This window comes from Pinus tabuliformis, chromosome J (genome assembly GCF_031772625.1).
Source record: "Pinus tabuliformis cultivar Carrire ecotype Pingquan chromosome J, CPIR1, whole genome shotgun sequence".
Lineage (NCBI taxonomy): Eukaryota > Viridiplantae > Streptophyta > Pinopsida > Pinales > Pinaceae > Pinus > Pinus tabuliformis.
Genome location: NC_142295.1, coordinates 1,041,583,323 through 1,041,597,562, shown reverse-complemented (window position 1 = coordinate 1,041,597,562; position 14,240 = coordinate 1,041,583,323).

The following is a 14,240-nucleotide window of genomic DNA, read 5'->3' as shown; positions in this document are numbered from 1 at the left end:
TGTTATTAGCTGCATTAGGATCTTTGCTGTTTGCTGAGTGATCATTTCGTTTGTGTAAAGATCTCAACCTTCCTGTAGATAGAATTCATTGAATGAAATGATATAGTTTTGGCATGTAGTTCGCATTTAAGAAGTTTTTGAGATATCACATACGGTAGGACCAAAAAACCGAAACATAATTGAAGATAAACTTTAAAATAAATTCAATGAACATAACAACGCATTGGAATCTAACGCAAACATTCTAGAGGTCTAGGTTAGAGACGTGTTACGGCGTCTTTAAACCTGGTAGATTATCGTCGAGTGGTTGGGTGATTCCTCCACGGTGAAACGATAGGTGCCAATACGGACTGTGCTCCCACGTACCATCGCGTATATATTGGGGGACCCCTATAGGGTTAAAACCTTTTATCCATAGGAAGCCGAGTCTGCTGCCTTACAAGCCGTAATGCACTGAACACAGCATTCGGGAAGATTGACTGCAGTACGGGAAGTCCTTGGTTTTCATCTGATTGCCGAGGTGTATAAGCAGTTTTACGGATTGTTTGGTAAACCTCTTGCCTAGTTTTCCAGAGCAGTCACTTTTGATCCTTTTCGGACTCTCTAAAAGAAAAGGTGCCTGTGAGCTTCTTGTCACTTCGTGCTCATTAAATATTCGAAGGAGACTAGAGTCATCTTTTGTCCTTTTCTCGACTCTTAAAATATGAAAAGGTCAAGTTCAGTGTCTTACGATTTGCATTATCATGCTGGGGGCATGCAAATTTATAGCAAGCATAGTTTTTCGTTTCAAGCTTGTGTAAACATGAAACCGAATCCAAGCAAAGTTCTCCATGGTTCAAGCTTGTGTAAAAATGAACCCATACCTGATTCACATCTTGTGATTGCCGCCTATCCGCTAAATTTTGTTAGATGATCCTTGGTTGTTTTCATTCCATCGCCACCATCTCTTTGGCTGATCATACGCTTTCACTTGGTTGTTTTTCCTTTCCTAAGGAATCGCAGCGATGAGTGGTTTTATTAGCCAGCCTCTTGACCATTACATGTTTTGAGTAGTTCCACCATTATCGGAACCAGTTGCTACCTTTTATACCACTCGTTCCTACAGGACGAGTCGCCTTTACGCTCTTTTCTGACTCGTAAAATATGAAAAGATTGCCGAGTATTTTTTCCTTTTTGACTCGTTAAAAAGAATAAAAATGGAGGTCCGCTTTTAGCTCTTTTCTAACCATTTAAAGAAGAAAAGATTGCCGAGTCGCTCCTCTTGACTCGTTAAACGTTAATAAGGGGCGGTCGTTTTAAGTTCTTTTTGTCGACCGTTAAAACATAAAAAGATTACCAGGTTTTGTCGTTTCAAACTCGTTAATGGTCATGAAACGACGTGATTTTGATCACTTTTTTACTTTTTCAGGTCGAAATCACTATTTATGAAAAGTACTCCTCGGTCGTAATGGTCGAGCGGTTCTTTTGAGCATTGTTTTATACTTTTTCGGGCTCGGGAGACACAACTTTACGAAAAAGAACACCCCTGGAGTTTCCTTTTCTGTTGTCTTTTCAAACTCTCTGAACATGAAAAGACGTTGAGTTCTTCCTTTGTCAGACTCGTTAAAACTTGATGACATCAGATTTTGTCGAAATGACGTACCACAAGCATATGCTATCCCCATCAAGCTTGTTAAAAATAATTGGGGTACTCGCCAGAAATGGCGGGGGAAAAAAGGAACCATAATTACCGTCGTGTCGGTAGTATGTCGCTCTTGAACATGGCACTTCTCTGCTTTCGTGTCCAGGGTGGGGATATCTCATCTCATATTTTTCACTTGCTTCCATGGACTTGGGTACCCTATTTGACCTCTCATCTACTCATTGCCTTGTCATCATGACCTTTGATCCATCGATGTCAAATACTGCCAATTCCACTATCGTGCCGCCGATATGTTCAAGAGAAGTTGACCTCTGAAAAGAAACAACCTCCATCTGATAGTTCACATGATCTTGATTCACAACATTATCTCTTTGTCTCGTGTCGATGATGTGGGAAACATTATGGCCCACCTTCGATCAAGGTCACTTCCTGTCAACTTTAGCTCATTATCCAGGAAGCTGATCTAGAGACTCCCTTCCGGTGCCCTGGAGCCTGCATGCCTCAATGGCAGGTTCTTCATGTTCGACGTGAGGTTTTCATCATTGGCCTCCGATCGAATGATTCTACGGGTGTTCGACGCCAGCTCATTAATTCGCACGCCGTAGATTGTACCTATAGTACCTTGAGGGCCATTGTCATTATTGGTGGTACCTCTCGCGTCTGTTAACAGTTTCCACTATTGACTGGTAATCAGACGATGTTCATGCATGTTCGACTTCAGCTCATATATTCGCATGCTTGAACTTGTACTCTTGTTCGGGTCGAGATGGAGCGCAAGACCCTGGATTGTGTCTGTTGTAATCCAGACGTGATTCTTGATACATGACTCATTCACTGGATGGCTGCGACCATGCCTGAGTCTATTCATTGATCCTAACCAGATGGCTGCGTCCATACTATGGATCTAGATTATTTATGTACTCTCTTATGGATGGCTGCGACCATACCACGTACATCATGTAATTGAACTATCAGTCGTGTCTCTCAATGCAGATCCTCGGCGGCAGCTATATGTGTTCTTGTGTGTTCCTATAAAGCATTTCACCCCTCTCTCTCCCTCTCGGACTTCATGCTTTAGGGGGCATCTGTTACACAGTAATTTGTCACCATTGGTCACCGTCCCTATCACCCTATTTCCATACATTGGAGGACGCATTCCGGGACCTGTGAGCAGTGACATAACCCAAAAACACTTGCATTATGTTCCCCTGAGTATGTACTTCATGTTCCCTGAAGACACCTTCTGCAAATTCTCCCTGAAAAGTACTCTTTTTCCATTGGCGCAGGTCCACAGTATCTTACCCGCGCCAATCACTGAGATCCTCAAAAGAGGGCGCGACCATTGGCGCTCTGTCACAGAACAACACCCGCGCCAGCCCAGTTTGGTAATGATTTTTGACAAACGCACGCCCATCTGTTTTTTCCCTTCAGATCACGAAGTCTTTTGAGGGTAAAATCCATCTGATAGAGGTCGAGAGTCATCATCTATCCTTGACATCTATCCACAGTGACTTTTCAGAGATAATGCCAATCCACAATGGGTGTCCTGGTTCATCGAATCTTTCTCCCTTCTCCATCTATAAATATCTGTCCTCATGCATTAGACAAGCTAGTTTTGGAGGAATGCTAGTTGTGATTACGCTTGTCGTGAGTGATAGTGAAGCATAGAGAGGTTATGCTGCCGGAGAGGAGGTACATTGCAAGACACATATAGTTGCTCGTCCAGCCAGAGGAGAGGTTCAACGTCAGAACCTTGGTTGTAACTTTTCATGTCTATTATTCATTAATGAACGACTGCTATTATAGTTCCAATCTCATTGTCTATTATAGTGATGTTTGATTTATTTCCTTTCTGACTGAAATATAGTTGTGCCTTGGTGGATTTTATGCTTGTATTTGTTTCTTCCTTTGCATGTGCAGGTATCCGTTTGCAAGGATCGCAAGGATTGTGACCTGCCGGAGCGAGGGAGCGGGAATACCAACTCTGCCTCGACTATAGCGTTGGATTCCAGGTTGGTCTTCTTAATTCACCTTTAATGTACAACTAGGAACTTGCGTGGCAGCGTGAATTGATTGTGGCTAGTTCTGTTTTAGGCTAGTGGGATCGCCTCTGTCCGCAAAGGGGATTTACCTATCCAACACTTATGATCATTTACAAGTTCTAAAAACACTCACAAAGTTAATAACTCACATGCTACCACTTCTTCAAAAAAAAAAATTCAACTATCAGCTAAACATGAGACCATGATCTCCACAAGAGCTAGAACCCCTTCTAGAAGTATATCAACTATGGCAACAAGTTATTGGCTCATCTTCTGCTTGAAGTTTCTCATTGGATTTTATTTTCAAATGTAATCTATTTTAGTGTTTTATCCATAGTTTGTTTTCGCTTTAGTTGATAGAATATCAAAGGATTAGTTTCTCCATTTTTCTTGTAAGAGAAATTATAAATAAATCTCTTGAATCCATGCAAAGGGTTCTAAATTTTGGAAAAAAGGGCTTTAGTTGCAATATTGTACTCAAGTTTATTTTATTAATATATCTAAACCATTTTGATTCCATTATGAAAATGAAGAGAGCATAATTGGTACTTCTATCTCTTGTATTTTCAGTTTATCTATAAAGGGAATCATCTATATCTATATTTCATATTTAAACAATGTTAATATTTGTATTATGACTTTCTCAGATTCAAGCCTAATCATTACTAATATGTGTAGATATTTTATTTTTGGTACATTTAATAATTAATTTGTGTATATGTGATGAGATTATAATTGATTTGATTAACTATTTAATCAAATTTATTCCTTTATCAATTTTAACAACATTAATTCAGGGGGATCTTCATTGTCATGAAAAAACGTTATTTTTCTAGCACATATAACTTAATATACCAGGGTAAAAGTAATTAGAATAGATTAGTTTTATTTTATATCAGTAATTACATTAGTTTAGAAGTTATGATCACCATCCATTTCATCCCCATACACAATTAGTTTTCACAGGTAACTAGACCCATAATTCTAGTTGAAGCCATCAGTTTCAATGGAAAAGAGTCTTATTTGGGGCTTTGAAGGGGTGGATTCCCAAATGTTGATGCAGTAAATTTTGGAAATTAACACCGAGTATATCTAATGTCGTGGCAAGTTTAACACCTTTGAGGGATGATATTTCTATTGAGATTATTTATAAACATGTCATCCCAGATAACATAATTAATCTTCATGTTTTCAATGATGATCAACATATACTATAATTCATGGCTAACACAAATGTATTCAGAGATGCGGAAATAAGCAGAGGAACATGACAGAGCTTTACAAGAATAGGTTGATGCATGCAAGGGAAATACCATGCCCAAAGTTTTTATTACGTTGGAGAAATTATTTGACTTGTAGAACTGGTTTCAGGGACCCCTGAACACTAAGACTCAAAGTTCCACACTATCACATGAGAAAATAAATCTTGGAACAAAAGATGATCCAAATTTTATCAATGTTAGTACATGTTTTACCCCTATAGAAATGAAAATATTTTATTGAGTTATTCAAAAGTTACCAACATGTTTTCACCCAGACATACAAGGACGTTAAAACATATGACACCCACATCATTCAACATGTGATACCAATAAAGGATGGGTTCAAAAAAAATCAGCAAAAGTTAAGGAAATTCCACCCAAATTTAGAACCTCTTATCCAAAAGGTGATGAAAAAAGTTATTAGAGCTTCGGATCATTTTCAAATTAAGACACTCCACCTGGGTCTCAAAATTAGTCCCTATAAAAAAAAAGTCTGGTGAGATCTGGTTATGCGTCGACTTCTAGAATTTGAACTGGGCTTTAGATAAAGACAACTACCTTGTTCCTTCTATGAAGAAAATTCTACAAACAGGGTCTAGATCTAAAATGTTTTCTTTCCTTAATGGATTCTCTGGGTATAATCAAGTTTTGGTGGTTGAACCGGATCGATTAAAGATGACTTTTAGAACTAAGTGGGAATATTTTTCCTATCGACACATGCCCTTTGGCCTCATTAACACTAGAGCCACCTTCCAAAGAATGATGGAAATTGCTTTGAGAGGGCTTATTGATAAAAGCATGTTAATATATTTGGATGATGTGATGGTGGTTTCAAGGAGGAGATCATATCACCTCCATGATCTAAAGAAAATATTTGAACGTTGCAAAAAATATAGGATATCACTTAATCACAAGAAGAGAATTTTCGTAGTGTTAGAAGGTAACTTTCTTAGGCATATTATAACTAAAAGTGGCATCACCATTGATCCCTAACATGTGAAGGCTATTGCGCAAATCCTGCTTCCTAACAGTAAGAAGGTTATGTAGTCTTTCCTAGGTAAGAATGACTTTCTTCATAAGTTTATAATGATTTTGCTCAGATAATGAAACCATTGCAAAACATGATAAAGAAGGATGTAGGTTTCAAATGGAACCAAGAAGAGAAGGCATCTTTTGAATATATCAAGAAATCTATTCTCAAAGCCCCTTCTTTTTACAGTGCTGATTTTAGCAAAGATTTTAGTTTGTATACCTTTGCTTCAGGTTCCTCGTTAGCAGTTGTGCTAACACAGAAGGATAGTACAGGTGTCGAGGATCCCATATATTTCATGAGTACCATTCAACAAGGTTCGTAGCTCAACTATTAGGACATGGACAAACATGAATATCTCGTTTACAAAGTTGTCAAACATTTTTGGCTTACATCCTAAAGAATCACGTGACAGTGTTTGTACCTCACCCAATTGTAAGGTCATTGTTTTTCCAACATGAATTGGGTGAAATAAGAGCTCATTGGATGACATTCCTCCACTAATATGACATGGAGTTCAATCCTTATCACACATTCAAAGGATATGGCTATGTAAACTAGTTATTGAAGCATCTGACTAGCTAGACAAAGAACTAGAAGGGTGGGATTAGTAAATTGAAATGTACCAGAATGATTTGATGCCACAACATGGTTCTTCATCATCTTGTTATATTGATCTAAATCAGTATCTAGGACAAGGAACCTTGTCTCCCTCCTTGTCCGTGAAGCAGGAAATAGTTGTAAGGCTTAAGGATGCATCCTATCAGCTAGTTCAATGTAATATTTTTCGTAAGAAACACAATGGCATATTGCTCAAATGTTTAGAATCTGATGAAAACCAAAAGGTGTGGAAAGAGATAGATAATGGGCCGACAGCTAAGCATTACATTGGCGATACCGCAATGCATAAAATCATCAAAGTCAGTTTTTACTGGCCCACCCTATTTTAGGATGCCCATGCATAAATTCTCTATTTATATAAAAAAAATCTAGAAGGGAATCACAGTTGTCATCCCCATTCTAGTCTATATCAGTTGAAGAACCTTTTCAACAGTGGGGACTGGATGTCATTGGATAAATCATGCCACATTCATCAAAACAACATAGGTACATACTCACAGCCATGAATTATTTTGCAATATGGGTGGAAGTTGTGTCGTTACGACAAATCAACGACTAGGAGGTAATTTGTTTCATTAATAAAAACATGATAACCAAGTCCAATGTTCCTACCTCCCTCATATTTGTTAATTCTACTTACTTCTCATTATTCAAGTTATATGATTTTTCCTTGGAATATGGTATCGTTCTGAAACATTCTACTAATTACTACCCCCAAGGTAATGGCCTACTTGAGTCCACCAATAAGAACCTAATACATATCATCAAAAATACCTTAATTTCACAAAAGATAAATTGGCACAATGCCTTAACCAATTCCTTGTGGGTTGACCGTGACACCCATAAACCATCTCTTAGGACTTTCCCTTTTTCCTGGTGTATGGGAAAGAAGAAATCTTGCCGCCAAACATATACCTACCTACCCTTATGTTATCACAAAAGAATCGAGGTACACCCTGTCCTACCATGCAAAACCAAGTTGATGCCTTACTTAAAATTGAGGAAGAGAGACAAAAGGGTAGCAAGATTTTTTTCGTACACCAAAACCGAATCAAGAGGTGGTTAGATAAGAAATTTTCAAGGGGTAAGTAATTTAGTGTAGGTGACCTAGTCCTAAAATGGGATAAAGCACATGAGGATAAAGGAAAACATACCCAGTTCCAAGCCTTGTGGATTGTTACTTTTCAGGCTAAAGAAAAACTTAGCCAACATACTTATCACTTACAGACCCTAGACGGGAGGATTGAACCCCTTCCCATAAATGGACAGGATCTTAAGTTTTACTTTACCTAGTAGCTCTTGTAGATGCCCACTCACCCTTGTACATATATTCCTTCTACTTTTTAGGTTTTATGTTTTGAATTTAGTCTAGTCCCCCACATCCCTTTCATATCGTGTGTATCATAATAACCCTATCTATGAATAAAGTGTTTCACTTTGAATGAATTACTCTCAAACATCACCCTAAACCAACTTTATTCCATAGTTGGGGTAGCCTCTACACCAATGGATAAGTTTTGTGCCTCATGTCTATGCTTTCTCTTGACTATATTTAAATTCAAAACCTTGTTGTGATGCAGAAACCAACTTGGGTGGGGGACCCTGATTATCCATAATACCCTACTTTAAGTAGTAAATCCCTTGCTCTTAACTTGGATTCAAAGATTCAAAGTTCGTTTTACACTAACTAAGTAAAAAGGGAGAAGGAAAATTTATGATGAGAAAACTACTTTTAGAAAAATAATAGTCTCTGGAAAACCAAAAACAACCTCTCTTGCATGTAAAATAAGTCGGGATCCTTGATTCACCCTAACAAAATAAATTCCTACTAAAGGATTCCAATGATCACATAAGATATAAAAATAAAATAAATGGTAAAGGATTGATAAAGGCTTCTTGTGCAAATAGGTGACAAGATGACTTCGTTGAGGTACTAACAAGGCTAACTGGTAGCAGAGCAACACCAAAGATATAAATCTACAATACTAAAATTGTATAGCCCCTGCATTATTATATGGTCCCCTATTTCAAATTATTGGGAAAACTCTCTATCGTTGTCTTTCCATAAGTCAAGTCAAGGTGGTGAGGTACTTTTGATCATTATGAAATGGTAACTAGGAGACAACATTGGGATCCATGAGATTGGGATGATATACTCACAAGGGGCGACAACACTATCAATAGAGAATAGGCAGAGACTCTGAGGTTCTACCAGTGAATCACCAATTATTATGGATGCTACAACCACCCCAAAATTTCACCCACTTCCAAATTTTGGATCCCCTCCCCTTCTCTCTAAATGTTTGACCTTCACTTCCATTTTGTTGAGGTTTCACACTCATCAAACTGAGAGAGTTTTTCCTCCAGCACTTAAAATATTTTTAATTTACAAGTTTCATCTTAACTTTCTCCCCAAAGTCACAAGTTGTATCTGTAAGCCCTACCCTCAATTTTAAAAATGTCACCCTACACACATTGTTCTGCCCAGATCACTAATTCACATAGTCATTGGGTTGTGCAACTCTAAATTTCATAAGTTCATGGACTCTATGACCTGTACTTCTCACTAAACCTCAAGTCACAAGGTTTCCTAGTCACGCAATTCTTGACGTTATCTTTTGTGACCTAGAATTATCTACAACCTAGAAACCTTGTTAGCACATTTAGCCACTTGGTCGCATGGTCGCTAGGTCACACCTTACGAGGTATTCTCACCAATGACCCTCCTTAGCTTGTAATTCAATGATCTCCAACCCCACAAGTGCGGCCTTTTATAAATAAACTCCTCACCTCATATGTCACTCATTGTCTTATTGGAGTGCTTAAAATAGGATATTTTTGTGACTTTGGAGGTGTGTGACTCCTCTCTTCAGTTTAGTGACACTTCGCCTACCGTGTAATCATTAATTATTCCATGTGTCTTCCTCTCCCCACCTAACGTTTCACCTGCCATGTCAACTAGGATTTACTCGCCTCAACGAGCCATTTCAAAGGTGGGCTCTTCTTAAACCTTCCAAACCTCCATCCATTCACTCAATGTTGTGTTCTAGTGTCCCATTCCTTATTTCAAGAATAATACCTCGCTCATTGATTTTCCCTTGATCCCTTGTGCTCTTTTGAGTTTGCGATAAGCCTTGGAATCCTCCTTTCCACCTAAGATGTTACATTCTTGCCCCAAACATCGAGAAAGGTTAGGTCACAATTTTGAACATCATGATATCCTTTGTCTTGTGACCTGGTGATATAATCGCCATAGTGGTTGATTAACCCTTATCACGAGGTCGTAGATTCATATCATGAATCCAAACTCAATCCTATGACCTTGCAACCCTACAACCCTGCAATCTCTACTTTCTACTTGGTAATCCTTTGAAACTATGAACTAACGACCTTCATCTTCTTCAAGGTCCCAAATCACAAAGTTGTCATTTTATTTTCCTTTTGATTTCCAATCCATTTATCTTGTCCAAACCTGAAACCTACCCCTAAGATAGTTTTCGACTCAGGTGCTTGCCCTGTACCTCACACTTCTGAAGCCTGGTTTACAATTTTTTGCTCTAGTTAATATTATTTATGTTGTTATTTTCATCTTGCGATTTTTTGTCTAAAATTCCAGGCAGTATTGATTTGTATTGTATATCAATATCATATTTCTTTGGATATATGGTGCCTTCGGTAGTTAAAGAATCCCACAAGAGTGTAGAAAGCAACATCCAAGAGATCGTAGAGAGTCAACCTCCACCACCAATCTACAGGGACATGACTTGTAACATCAAAAAAACACTAAACTTACATGGTGGGACATCTACTCAAAGTTCACAAAGAAGGAAATCCCTAAAGGCCAAGAATATTTCAAGGTGTACATGAATGTTAAGAGGTCTTGGCTTCATAAAGTAGTTGTGCACCCACCAATGTTTTCATGTGTAGAGACCACTGAATGGATACTACCAAACAATTATGAAGATCATTGGTTTATAAGGAGACACACAGGTGAAGCTTTCACTTATTTGTAACACTCAACCCCCCCGCTACCTCACATTTACCTGCTTTTACAAGCCCTTTGGGTAAATTTGAAGTGGAGTACTACTATGACATGACTCAACCACCTAGTTCCAGTTATGTAAGTCGATTCAATGAACTTAAAACAATATTGGAAACCATTAGAGGCCCCACACCACTCAAAAGGCTATACACCAACCCAAATGGTCAATCCCTGAGTTGGACCCCTTTTTCACTAACTTAAGACCCTAACCACATGCACAACAAGTCAAGGGTGTGGTTATAGGTGTCCAACCACACACATATGCTTTCCTCCATGCGATTATGACCTAATTTACTCAGTTTAGTGCCTATGGTCCTGAGATCTGAGCCACTCTTCTAGGCTAGCCTCTAGGCCACTACCCATAACTTCCTCTAACTTTCCAAAATCACATTTGACATAGAAACAATGCTAAACCTTCAAATATGAATAAAAATATTGACTTAGACTACCTAGAACACAGTAGACATTTTGTCAAACATATGGTAAACATGTATGCTACAAGTCATGAATGCATATCTGAGTGTAAATATTTGTACTTTAGCTTAAAATCACCGATAATACCTAATACCCTCTCAAGTAGTTGCCACAACACTAGTTAGTCCATGAATTCATTAAGCATTTGATAACTTATCAAAGCATAATAAGAGCCATAGCTAGAACAAACCATAAATAATGCTTATAAATAGCATATAACCAGAATATTAACCATGAAAGAACAACCATCAAATCATCATAATAAAAAGTACAAGTACTCATGAATCACAATAGGAAAATATCTCTTATTAACTTATGCAAAAGCCAACCAAGTCAAGGACTTCCATGTACCACCCAACCATAGATTGGGTTGAACCAAATCCTTCTTTCAGCTAATCACCCCCGTGACATATTCCAAGAATGAATGTGTGATCACATGGGATAAGAAAGACATATAAACCAAAGGAATCTAGAGCTTAAACCAAATTCACCCTCAAACTACTGTAATCTTACCTAAACTGGTCTCAAGATTAAAAAACCAAACCAAGCTTAGATGCATTAGAATTTCTTCACCATTCATGCCTCCACCAATCTATCAAGGGCTTCCCAGAGAAAACCATCTCCACCGCCATTCCTTGGGAATTTTCTTGAGACCACCTCACCGAGTTCCAAAAACTTTCAGCAGTTCAAATCTCAACCAAAAAATGAATCCCATCACACCATGGCTATCTAGGAAATGGAAAGGCAATGTTGAAACCACTATAAAACATGGTGAAACCCATGCCAATGACAACAAATGACCCAAATAAACAAATGAGTGTATAACTCATTCACACCTCAGTTAGGAAATCATGCATGCAACTTGTTTCCTGCAAAATTTTCCTGCTAAATTTGTTGATCCAAACTTCTCCTTACTTTCCTTTGATTTCTTTTAATTTCCCTTGATTTTCCTTGTAATTTCCTTAAAATGAAAATATGTGTCTCTTCACCTCCATTTTCTCCTATTTTCTTTATTTTCATAATTAAAATTCCAATTATTTCCTCTTCTCCTTTGCCAATGCATTTTCCAATTTCCATAACCATTAATAAACTAAAAGTGATGCCCACTATAGCATTTTCCCAACATTCAGCTTGGAATACGTGTCCCATGACCTTCATCTTATTTTTCCTTTATTAACCTCTATTACATAAATTTTTAACCTAGGGCTGTAAAATTCTTTCACTCCTACTGATATTGCTTCCTACTATAAGCTACCAGAGCAAGAAGAATCCTTAAACACTAGGTGGCTATCATATTTCAATCTTTCAACCAAAGACATTATAAAGTCTTGGTGGCAAGAGCCCTCCAAGTTTAGTGTCAAGGAAGACTAGATGTATATAAAGGAGGGCCCTAAAATGGTTTATTAGCTCATGGTAGAAATGATGAATAGATTGTATGGCAAGCAAAATATCGACACTTTTCTAGGAACCTAGGTCCCTATTATGTACACAGAAGCCACCGTAGGAAATATTTTCAACTGGGCAAGCATCCTGGAATCATCTCTCAAGTCAAATATACAGGCAACAAAGAACCCTGAAAAAGATCAACTATCAAAGTTTTATATTACGTCATACCTCCTAGATGTAGTATGTTCCAGATGTCAGTTTGAGGGGTGGAGTCACAGATAGACCCCAGAGATACTAGAGCTTGTACACATTCACTATAAAATCTTATGGGATCCAGGTTACAAAGGTATGCATGAAATTACTCTTGAATCATTTATTGTTCCTTTATACCCGATGCTCTTCAGAGACGATTCCCATTGCATGTCTAAAAGGGCTAAAGAAACACTCAGCAAGGTGGAAGATTAGTTTCCCATTGGAAAATCCACCTATGTCAAAGTCTTTGACTCCTATAAGCCTCCACATGCTCTTCCTACATTGGAAACAAGCAAAGTTCTCATACAAGTCTTCAACCAATTAACTATAGGGATCTCAAAGACATAGTTGCATTTTTTCCCTCTAGCCATTGGGGCATACACCATGGAGAACTTTAAGGAGGTTGAAAAAGAGGCAGATGAAATGAAAGATTTCAACTTTGTAGATATGAGCTACTACGGATACGACCCAAAAGGAATTGTAGCAGTACATTGCAAGAAGGCAAGTTTCAATTGATCATATATTCATACCAAGTATATTCATGAAGACAAAGTTAGATACCAGTATAATGCCACTAGGTAGATAGGACCAAGCAAACAACAAGAGCAAGAGGTTGAACAAGAAGACGTTTCACAAGAAAGTATAAGCCTTGAAGCTAGAGTCGTACTTCTTAAAAGAAATAAAGATCAAACAATGATAGATGGAGAGAAAAAGAAGCATAAAAGCAGCCACCAAGAAGACCCTTTGGATGAGAAAGAAGGAAACAAAGATGAAGAAACCCGAGAAGAAAGGAATGTAGTAATTGCTAGGAAGAAGCAAGAGATAAGTAGGAAAAGGGAAGAATAGCTTAAACAATCATAAGGGGCAGTAGATCAACAAGTTAGAGAACTTCAAAACTAGCAACAGGAAGAGGAAAGGAAGAGAAAGCAAGAGGAATATGAACTACTTAAGGAAGAAGAGAAAGAACGGAAAGCACAAGAATCTGACAAAAAGAAGGGGCAAGAAGAAAAAGAAATAAGCAATAAACAAGAAGAGGAGGAGCTAAGGAGAAAGAAAAAATAGAGGAGGAATTAAAAATGAATCAAGAAGAAGAGGAGAAATAAAATAAAATAATTGAATAAGAATAAAAGAGAAAATCCAAAGAAGATAAAAAAAGTTGGAAGAGGAGGAAATCAAGAGGTAGTAGGAAGATCTTAATAAGAAATTTGAACTAGATCATGTTAATGAGAAGCACGGTCAAGGTTTTGGGATGCATATTGATTTATCTCCATTGAATATTCCTCCATCCACCCCAATTCCAGGTGCACATCTTCCACTCAAAGAGTTGGGAATCCCAGACACGGAAGAGGAAGAAGTACTGAACATTACTAGATTGACTTTTGATCATGTCCACTATAATATTATGAAGGAGAGAAGAAAATTCTATGCAAAGAGCCCTTGCAAGCCATTACCAGTGACTATAAAGAAGGTGATTTTCTTGGATACTGTG